At 39.9% G+C, this 11,292-nt stretch overlaps 1 long non-coding RNA gene across 1 annotated transcript; it reads left to right on the plus strand.

Moving 5' to 3' along the window:
- Nucleotides 1-4,903: 4,903 nt before the first annotated feature.
- LOC118500705 lies at nucleotides 4,904-9,323 on the plus strand. Its single transcript, XR_004903284.1, has 3 exons — nucleotides 4,904-5,817; nucleotides 6,043-6,241; nucleotides 6,702-9,323. It is a non-coding gene; the product is annotated as an uncharacterized LOC118500705 (long non-coding RNA).
- The last annotated feature ends 1,969 nt before the right edge of the window (nucleotides 9,324-11,292 follow it).

Here is an 11,292-nt window from a genome sequence, read left to right on the forward strand (position 1 = left end):
TATTGTCAGTATAGTTCCTAGTTTATTTTTGAGAAGCTGAGAATTATAAGTAACATAACCAAATTCCTGTAACTAAAAAGTGGGTAGGTCAAGATTTGAACAAAAAGCTAGAGCCCTTATTATTTACCTCTACAGTATACTGTTTCCCAGGGAAAAGTGATCTATTATCTAAAAAGCTAATTCAATCTTGGATGGCATAAATTAGTATCACAATATGTATGTCTAGGGAGATAATAGTCTCTGTCTTTTCTGATTAGAAAAATATTTGCAACACTGCTCTTAAGTCTAAAGCCCACATTCAGACGAACGGGAACCAGTAGCTCCTTCCTACAACCATACCAACCCTTACTGCAGTTTCACAGGATAAGAAGGACGCCCAAGGCCAACGCCGCCATCTTGGCATCGATCGTGTGCCATGCCTCCTCTGGAACTCCAGCAGTTGACTCTCCTATCTCCCATATCTCCAATGTATCACTTTCTACTAATTTTTTTCCTCAGCCAATAAAATTACTTTAAATTTTCCAACCTACATAAATAAATAACCCTTCTAAGACCCCAACTCTAGAAATATGTACCTTTGAAACTACTACTTCTAATGAGTATTTGTTGAACCACACTTCTTTTTTTTTTTTTAAGATTTTATTTATCCACTTTTTAGAGAGGGAAGGGAGGGAGAAAGAGAGAGAGAGAGAGAAACACCAATGTGCGGTTGCTGGGGGCCGTGGCCTGCAACCTAGGCATGTGCCCTGACTGGGAATCGAACCTGCGACACTTTGGTTCACAGCCTGTGCTCAATCCACTGAGCTACGCCAGCCAGGGCTGAACCACACTTCCTAAAAGAATATTTAACATATGCTGCCTCCACCTCCTTCATCTCCTTCCTTGGTTTCCAGAAATGTTGGCCACCCCCAGGAAGTGCAAAATATAAAACTCCCTCAGTGGCAGTCATTTTTATAAGTCAAAGAAGTTGACAAACTGGGTGCTTTGTTGATTGCTTGAATCTTAAGGACCGATCATTTATCTGATGCGCATCCAGAGAGCATTCATAAATCTGTTACGAAGTCTAGTTTTCACAAATGTGTTCTCCTGCTGAATCACTTGAATGAGCTATGAAACTGTGAACCTAAACTCTGCCTGATTTTTATTGGCTCTCTCTTGGTTTTCTCATTATATTATTCTTAACATAATAATGCTGACTACTTCTGCCTTTTTATAGTTACAAAATAACTTTGGTGGCTGTGACAGTATTTAACTTATCATTGAAACAGTGGTATGTTCAGTGATGAAGTAAATAAAAAATGGCTGGTTCCACTTTTCATCATCAGTGGAATAAGCAGTGGTGACATGAAGGATTTGAGATAAGGAAAATTACTGTGAGTCTGTGTCTCCCCTGGGATGGTTATTCCCCAGCACCACATCCTCTGAGGATGAGAGAGACCTGAGTCACTTTGGCAAAACACTTTGTAGGTAGGTATTTTCACAAAGGCATGGAGCACCATGAGTTTCAGTTGTAAGCGTAACATAATTGTACATCTAAGTTTCACTATCTAGACTATATTAAGAATGCCAGTGGTATTGGAAAGTTCTAATCCTTGCCAATTTTTACTCTTAGACCTCTTCTGTAGCTAATGTACTGTAGCAAGCATTATCCTTCAAGGAAAAATCCTAAACGTTCCTAAAGGTAGAGGTGAAACAATAATTGAATTAAACTTGTTAAGATACAGAAGAATAATTTTTCCTACCAGATACTTATTTGGCTTTTTGAAGCTTTTTGTTCTTGACCATTTGTAACACATAATTAGAACAACAGATTGTCAAAGACAGGATGGAATGAAAGGCAAGGCCTAGGACACAGGTGGCAAACACAAGGCCTTTGGGCAGAATCCAGCCCTCCACCTTGTTTCTACCTGGCGGCAGCGCTGAGCTCCTTGCCCCTAGTTAAGTAGTACTGAATTTTTTGGACTGTAAGACGCACTGGACCATAAGATGCACCTAGGTTTTAGAGGAGGAAAATAGGACAAAAATTTTTTGAAGCAAAAAATGTGGTAAAATATTTAATAACATAGATAACATGGGCCGCCACCTCCCACCCCCCACAGTGAGCCAGGTAAGCTACATTCGGACTATAACATGCACCCCCATTTTCCTCCCAAATTTGGGTGGGGGAAAGTGCATCTTATAGTCCAAAAAATACAGTAGTTACGTTTATACAGTCCTAAAATTACATTCGGCCCTTTGAAGGCCATCAAGAGGCTGGTGTGGCCCCCGGTGAAAGTGAGTTTGACACCGCTGGTCTAGGAGTGGTGCAGGGTGAGTAGTCGTACACAACTAGATCATTTTGTATATCTAGACTCACTCCAAATTTAAGGAACACAATTATATTAGTGTTTATATTTAAAAATAGCATTTCAAACTTCAAAGAACATTGGCATGCATTATGAAATTGTATGCATTACTCACAAAATGTTTTCATTAGCAGCTTAAATTAACCTGAGCTAGAGAAGGTGATACACCCAGTCTTCTGTCCCATAGCTCAAATCTCTCTCCTCCATGCCATATATATGCATGTATTTACTTTCTTCTGTGGCCTTTATTAGTTTCCATCCCTTAAATGTGAGGAGAGAGAGACAGAAGGGGAAGAGAGAGAGACAGAAGGGGAAAGCCAGACTTGTTATTAGAATTAAATGGCATACAAAGCTAGTGATACTTTGAAAGAGTTTTGCAAGTACATACAAATGCTAGAAAGAGCCCTTCAGTAATAAATAAGACACTGGCACCACTATGTATTTTTGCAAAATAGATTTTTTAGTAATCAATTTTTAAATTTTATTTTATTTTTGACCTTAGAGAGATGGGGAGGGAGGGAGAAAGAAAGGGAGAGAAACATCAACTGGTTCCCTTCTATATACCCCCTGACCAGGGACCAAACCTGAAACCCAGGCATTGCCCTGACCAGGAATCAAACCAGCGACGTTTTAGTTAGTGGGATGACCCCCAACCAACTGAGCCATACTGGTCAGGGCTAATGATCAACTTTTAAAAGTGAAGTAACTTTCACTAGCTATTAGGGAAATGCAAACCAAACCGTGAGAAACCATCTCACAGCTGTTAGAATGGCTACTATCAACAGTACAAGCAGTAAGTGTCCGAGAGGTTGTGGAGAAAAAGGAACCCTCATTCACTGCTGGTGGGATGTAAACTGGTACGGCCACTATAGAAAACAGTATAGAGGTTCCTCAAAAAATTAAGAATAGAGTTACCATAAGACCCAACAATCCCTCTTGTGGGTATCTATCCAAAACATTTGAAAACACTTATTTGAGAGATATATATACCCCTAAGTTCATTGCAGCATTATACATGATGCCCAAGACATGGAAACAACTGAAGTGTCCTTCCATACATGATTGACTAAAGAAAATGTGGTACATATATACAGTGGAATACTACTCAGCCATCAAAGAAGATGAAATACTGCCATTTGCAATAACATGGATGGATATTGAGAATATCACACTAAGTGAAATCACATGGAAAAGCCAAGAACCGTATGATTTCACTCATGTGGGATATAAAACTGAAAGCAGCAAATGAACAAACAAGACAAAAAAACCAAAAACTCATAGACAGACAAGAGTATGGCTGTTGCCAGAGGAAAAGGGGGATGAGGAGAGGTAGAAAGAGTAAAGGGGGTCAAATGTATGGTGATGGAAGGATGTTTGGCTTTGGGTGGTGAACACACAGTGCAATATATAGACAGTGTATTATAGAATTTTACATATGAAACCTATATAATTTTATTAATCGATGTCTCCCCAACACATTTAATAAAATTTTTAAAATAAAATAAAAGTAATAAAAGTGAAGAAAGTTTACATAATGTAGTGAAAAGAAATCAGGTTTGATACCAAGTTTCTAACTCATACTTACAGCCTACACTTTAGTGTAAGTTACCAAATATTATTAAAAGAGCATTAAACAGAACTAAGAAAAAAGGGTAACCTTAAAGTGTTCCACAGGTACAAGAAATGGTTTAAACGAATATTCTATTAAATGTGTTTTCATGAAAGGATCTAATAGCATGCAATTATTTTGTAATTACCTTTCAGCTCCTTGCTATGTAATTATTCATTTGGTTATATGTGGTTTACAAATTAGTACCCCCAAAGATCTAAAAAAAATTACCAGAACATGGTGATTATCCTTAGAGTTACATGGTTTCTCAAAGGGTAATTGCCATTTAATTTGCTAGGTCTGAATTCATATCATGACCTCATGGTAATTCGTGTGCTTGTGAATGACCTGCGTGGCTGTAGGAGCCCCCAAAATGTTGTGTGTGGCTGGAGTATAAGAAAGCATGGAACAGGTGCGGCTCCAAAGTGGTGAGTGCTGTGTGTCTGTGCATGTCCCTGGCTTTGTAAGGCTCACTATAAATATTGTTGATGGCACTTGTGCATATGTTCACGGACATGTGTAAACATACATCTTCAGGTGCCTTAGGTCTCCCACAGTTTGACTGACTTCATTTTACCCAATTAAGGGTCACTTTTAAAAAGACACGTCCATCTGTTAGACTTATTAGATGGTCAATGGAAGAGAAATATAAATGTCTCACCTTCCTTTTAAAGTCAAGAGCAAAAGTAAAAACAACCTTCATTAAACACAAGAAGTGAACGCATACAGTTTAGGAGGGAGAACAAGAAAGACCCCAGACACCGCCTAAGGTCCTGAAGCATCAGAGAGCTGTGTGGGCAGCACGAAGTCTGCCCTGCGTGTGTAGGTGTGATACAACAATATGTGCTTCTGGGAGGGGCAGTGCAATCCACCACTTGGGCCCAAGGCGTGGTGTGTTGAAGCCACCACCAACTGGCTAGTGAGAAATGATTGTTAAATATTCAGGAATTTTGCAAACAGGTTGTGAAACTGTTGGAATCTTGAAATCAGCCATGGTGGGATTATTTACACCCTGGAAATTGGCAAAACACTGTAAACCAAGGTTTTCCCCTCTGCCCCAGAGAGCCAATTTACTAGCATACAGCGAGTTCAAATATTAAAAGAACACTTTAATGAAAAAGCCTACTTTTCTAATAATTCCTAGTTTTCTAATAATTCTCCCTACTGACCAACTCTTAAACTTTAACCTTTCCCCTGAGTGACTCCAAGTCTAGTTTCCCTTCTTTCATTAGGCTCTTCTAATCCATGCAGAAACGATTATAACTGAACACTAATTTGTAGGAAGCCCATATTTGAATATTAATAATCAAGAGTACAGATTTGAATTTGACTCCAGCTCGGACAATCTGGGTTTGAATCCACAGGCCTGTATTTACCAGATATGAGGTTTAAATAGTACTCACTTTTTTATGCTTCCGTTTTCCTATTTGTGAAAGAGGCATAATAGTTCTCACCTAAAGGAGTTGCTGTGGGAATAATATCTTCCCTATAGGGTTGTTTTGGGGATTAAATGACTCATCATATGTAAAGCATTTGGAACTCTGGACATAGAAAGCCCTTCACTTGTACTTGTGATTGAGAAGGTTATCATGTCTACCTGGCACACTCTAGACAGGCACTAAATTATAATTTATTCTGTTCTTTTTGCAATTCTGTTATTATGTAGAAATGGTTTAAAACACCTTTTTCTTCAGGGGCTGCAAGGCTGATGTCTCCTGGGCTGCAGCCTGGCCATGTGGAGAGTTCCTGTTGTCACATCTGATGCCATATTCTGGGAGTGACGCTTTAGCTTTGAAAATGAGCAAGTACAAAGTGGTGTGGTCCAGGCAACCTATGGCCTTTGGAAGGAGGCAGGACAAGGAGGTAGGTGACCCATCCTTTCTTTGAACTGACAGCACACTGCCTGTAACACTCAGTGTATAAAAACTGCATGATTTCATTTTGTATTCCCACAGGATTCCATTTGAGCCTAGGGTACCATGGTGATAACATTACATTACTGTTTTGTGGTTGGACTGGGATAGGGGGCAGTAAGAATGGTCTTGCCCATTGCTCCTCAGTTGCTTCTCTGCCCTCTCTCTACAATAGTGGTCCTATGTTCAGTAGCACTCTGATTGCAGAGCGCCTCAAGAGATGGGACAGAATCAGTGGGGCCCATCCCATGAGCATGCCAATGCCAACAGGAAGGGGGAGAGGAGGTGTCTCACTGGCTCACACTCCATGGACAGAGCCAGCTTGGCATTCCAGCTCCTTGGCCTCTGTGGACTAAGTCCTCCAGGGCCTCCAGGTAAAGCCTCTTCCCCCAAAGCTCAGCCTCATTAACAGAGGGATTATTAGCTCTGAAAAATACAATATGTCACAGCAGGTGTGCAAATTGGCCATTAGACTCCACAAGTGAAAACATATTCATGAATGAGGCTCTGTAACCACAGATGCAAGAGGCCTGATTGCGTATTTTGCATAGAGTGGCCCCTAATACAGTATATGGTTTTAATGTGGCTTCTTGAAAATCTCTGAAAATATGCTGAAACTATGCCTACCAATAATTTCTCTGGTGAATTGTGACACTTTCTTAGATTACAGAATTTATGCAAAAATAACACCAGCCTGTCAAAACTCTATTTCCGCAAGAGTCAAGAAATAGAAGGTAACATTCCATTCTCTAAAATCCCAAGTTAGTTGTATATAGTTTTTCTATTTTTGTTTTTTGCCTGTAGTCTTTAAAAAGTTTTTTTTTCTTGTTTCAGTACAAATAATATCAATCTGCCATGATGACCAGTTGAATAAGAAAAAGAGGAGTGGGATGAAGGGGAAAAGAATCGTGGCCAACAGCCATTGGGAGCTTAGCATGTGTGAGAATCCATGCTAGTAGTTTATACACAACACTTCATGAATACACGTAACAACCTGTGAGGCACACTGCATTATCAGCTCTGTTTTACAGAATGAGAAGTTGAATCACAGAGGGGTGAATGAACCTGTCCAAGGTCACAGAGATTATCAGTGGTATAGGATTCAAAGATAGGCCCTCTGACCTAAGAACTCTATGCTTAACCATTGTACTCTATGTTCGGAAGCATTTTGAATTCTGGGATTGAAATGAACACATGATTACAAGTTGGTGTCATTAAATATATTAGAATACATAAACCACATCTCTGGAAAATAAAAACAATAGCCCTGATTTTCCATGTTTGTTCATTTCCATGGTGTAAATATTCCCACTGTGGTTCATTTCAAACTGCCAATGGATTAGTACTGAGCTTTTATCACTGCTGCATATCATTGACTAAAAGTGTGATAAGATGTGTCTGATGTAGGTTTAAGGGAATTACATCCTGGGCTCTAGTACCTCTTCACTTTACATGCTGCTGTAGCAAGACTCAGTGTTTTTGAGCTTCAAATTCCTCCCTCATCTGCAAAACAAAATTTGAGAGAATCAGTTCGCCTTTACTTTTTTTTTTCCTTTAAAGTCTTAGGAAGGGTTTATAAAATGAGCCTTGACAGTTTTGAAAGTATAGTATGTTTTGTTAACTGTGAAAATGGAATCTGCTAGTCGCTGAAAAGATCACTTTTGGAGAAGAAACATTCAGTTTCAAGTTTACTGAAATTCAGTAAACATAGTCATCTCTTTTCCTTCTCAGCTCTTTGCCTTGTCGAAGCGCTTCTTGAACTGATTTTATTAGTGGGTAATAGTTGGAACAGAGACAATCAAAGTCACTTTGTGATTTCACCTGAGAGTATTTTGATTTTTCTGTGGCAAAGTTCCTTAAGCTAGGATATTTAATACAGTTAGTTTCCTTTGTATTCCTATTTATTATATTGCATTTGTATATAAAGGCATTATTGAGAAGTGACCAAACTTCACAAGACTGCCAGAGAGGGCAGGATCAAAAATTAAAAATAAAAAAAAAATTAAAAAAGGATGTGTAGGTATCAAAATGGAGGTTTCCAAGAGCTTAAGAACAGAGTTTCACCTTTATCTGTGCTGGAGACGGCAGATTTCTAGCAAAGGCATGAAGAGCCAACCCTTCGTGGGCCTCACTCTCCAAAAGGCAAAGGATGCCTCATTTTTCTAAAATGTATCTAAAAGTAAATGAAGTTTATTAGTTATTAAATACACATAGAGTTTTGATTTTCATAAACATTCGTTTTTCCCACATACATACCCTTTTTAAATTCTTTGCTACTTAGGCTTTAACTGAATATTGATAGTTGAGAATTAGCCTTCTTTCAGTCATTGGGAAGCTATTATTTCAGGATAGTCTGCAGTGAAAGAAACACTTGATGTTCTCATGTTGGAAACTTGGATATCCCTGAGCTTTCTTCTCCAACAGGAAGATGTCCTTCAGCATTCCCTCATTCCTTTCACAAATAATGAAGACATGCCACATGCCAGGCAGAGCAAAGGCCCAGGGCCATCAAATGAATGAGGTATGCCCCTGCCCTGGTGCACTGCGGGGACTCCAGGGGAACAGAAAGTCACAACACAAGGTGGCCAGTGCTGAAAGAGAGAGAGGAGTAAGGAGCTGTGGAGGGCATGACTGTCCACTGGCTGCACCGCCCCCAGCTGCAGAGGACACGGGGTGTATCACAGATATATAGACTTTCTCTATTAAAATCATTTCCTTTTTGTTGATTTGTATAGAATTGTAACAGTAAAGATAAATGTAATGACTCATTTTTATTTTTTTATTCTTGAGTTCAACTAAAATGCATACAGTACATATGCATTTTCAAATTCACATGTGCAAAAAGGAATATTGCGTATTCTATCAGTAGTTCTCTATCTTGGGTGCAGGGTAGAATTAATTACCTAGGGGTGGTTTTTAAAAATACCAGTGTTTGGGCCACTTTTTCCTTGGTGGGCAAGGGCTCAAGAAAATTCATGAGCAAAGATAGGATGTATTGAGGAGGCTGAGAGATGCTGCCAGAGTCTGTGCTTCCCCAGGGACCCACACTGATCACCCACATTTGTGGCACATGCTGGCTTTAGGGCGTTCTAGACTTACCTACCCCACTGGGTGGTTGGTACCATGAGCCTAGACCACCTGCCATCTGATGAAGGACAGGAGCCCCTCTTGAAAGCCCCCTTGACCCTTGGAAATGATTTCCCATCTGGAGAGTTGGTGCTTGAAATTCCCCAATTAGATAGCTGTACTTTTTCTAGAAGCTTTTTTTTCCATAAAAATATATAAGTACCTCTGAGGAATTATACTGTTATATCTAAAGAAATCCAAAACACTAATTTGAAAAGATGTGTGCATCCCTATGTTCAATGAAGCATTATTTACGATAGCCAAGATATGGTAGCAACCTAATTGTCCGTCCATAGGTGAATGGATGAAGAAGATGTGCTATGCATATAAAATGAAATATTACTTGGCCATAAAAAAGAATGAAATCTTACCAGAGTAACAAACAAGAATGGATCTAGAGGGTATTATGCTGAGTGAAGTAAGTCAGACAAAGAAATACAAATACCATATGATTTCATTTATATGTAGAATCTAAAGAATACAATAAGTGAACAAATAAAAATGGGAACAGACTCCTAGACACAGAGAACAGACTGATAGTTGCCAGAGGGGAGGGAGTTTGGGAGAATAGGTGAAAAAAGTGAAGGGATTAAGAAGTACAAACTGGTAGTCACAGAACGGTCATGGGGACGTAAAGTACAGCATAGGGAATATAGTCAATAATATCGTAATAACTATGTATGGTGCCAGGTGGGGTACTAGACTTCCCAGGGTATCACTTTTGCAAGTTATATAAATGTCTAACCACTAGACTGTACACCTGAAACTAATATAATATTGAATGTCTACTGTAATTGAAAAATAAAAAAAATACTAGTTATTGGTTATTGTATCATTTGGAACTCATTTCCTGAAAGTAGGTTTTGAAAGACAAGGTGGCAAGGTGAGTTTATGAGACTTGGATTCCCTAACGAGAGCTGGAGAAGCTGCTGCAGAGAGGTCCCTGTGCGGCCCTCTCCAGGGAACATCCCTCAGTGAGGCCCACAGCTCACCCCTGCCAGCCCCCCGCCTCAGGCTAGAATCAGGTTTTTTTCAGTGTCACTTAACACGTACAGTACTTCCACAATTCTGAAGATGATGCTGTTTCATCTAGTTCTGACCTCACTGTTTGCTATCTACAAACTTCTTTAGAGCAGGATTCATGTCAAGAGAACCGAATAAGAAGCAAACAGAAAAATAAAAGTCACAGAACACAAATGGGTAAAGGCATCACCAAATCCACAGAGTGACTGGCCTAGGTCAGTGTGGTCCTCCTCTGTATGCTGCTCATACAATGTGCACAGGTCATCCTGGCTCAGAACCATAAGCCCCTGTCCTCAGAGAGGCTGGCTCCGGATTGCCCAGTGGAGCACTTAGCGCTTTCTGAGTGCCCTGGAAACGTTGAGGATGTGAGCTTGTCTTTGGAGGATGCCTCCTCAGAGGAAGGTGCTATGCAAATAAATACTGGTATTGTTATTCTTTTAGCACAAATTCATAATTGACTTTCTGTTAAACATTGCAGCAAGTTAAATTAATTCAGTATGATTACAGTCATTAAACAAATGCCTGGTAATGACTGCCTTCTTATTTTAGCATTCCTCAACTCACTGGGGTAATACCATATAAGGCTTCTGTTCCATTGTTAGATTAATTGGGGTGCAGAACCTGCATTTTGCAATAGAGCAGTACACTGCTTTATAGTAACTGGACTGCAATTGAAGGCTACTGCTGGAATAATTTACCTTCCAGTTTTTCCTATAGCTCTTACCATTCCATTAGGTACAATTTCCTAGTTCATTACAGCATACAAGTAGCTTAAGGCAATTTCTACCTGTTAAAAAAAGAAGTGTGATTTTAAAACCAAAACACGGACAGGCATTCTCCCACAATTATTTTTTTGGACACTGAAACTAACCCAAAATGATAGGAAAGTGATAATTTTAACCAGTTATCCCATGGATATGGTCATCCCAAGAATTACCTGCCAATTTAGCAAGCAGGACAGAAATAGTTAAGTCCTGAGGCTGTGAGTTTAAAACTCCGCCTGAGAGAAAAGCAGTGTAAGATGTCTTGGCCAGGTGTGCAGGATTGCTACCCAGTGTGGATGGAGAAAGGCTGCCCTCCTTAGCCATGCGTCACAATCCTGGTCATCTGTCTGGTGCCACCTCAGCCACTGGCCCAATTCTGTAGAGTACATTGAATGATAACACCCTGCAAGTCAGCTGACTGCTGTGTCATAGCTGCTGCTTTCTGCAGTATCGCAACTGCCAGAGCTCCAGTCCTGCAGTTTCCCAGTCGCAATGCGGCAGAGCCAAGGCAG

This window comes from Phyllostomus discolor, chromosome 5 (assembly GCF_004126475.2).
Source record: "Phyllostomus discolor isolate MPI-MPIP mPhyDis1 chromosome 5, mPhyDis1.pri.v3, whole genome shotgun sequence".
In the NCBI taxonomy this organism is placed as follows: domain Eukaryota; kingdom Metazoa; phylum Chordata; class Mammalia; order Chiroptera; family Phyllostomidae; genus Phyllostomus; species Phyllostomus discolor.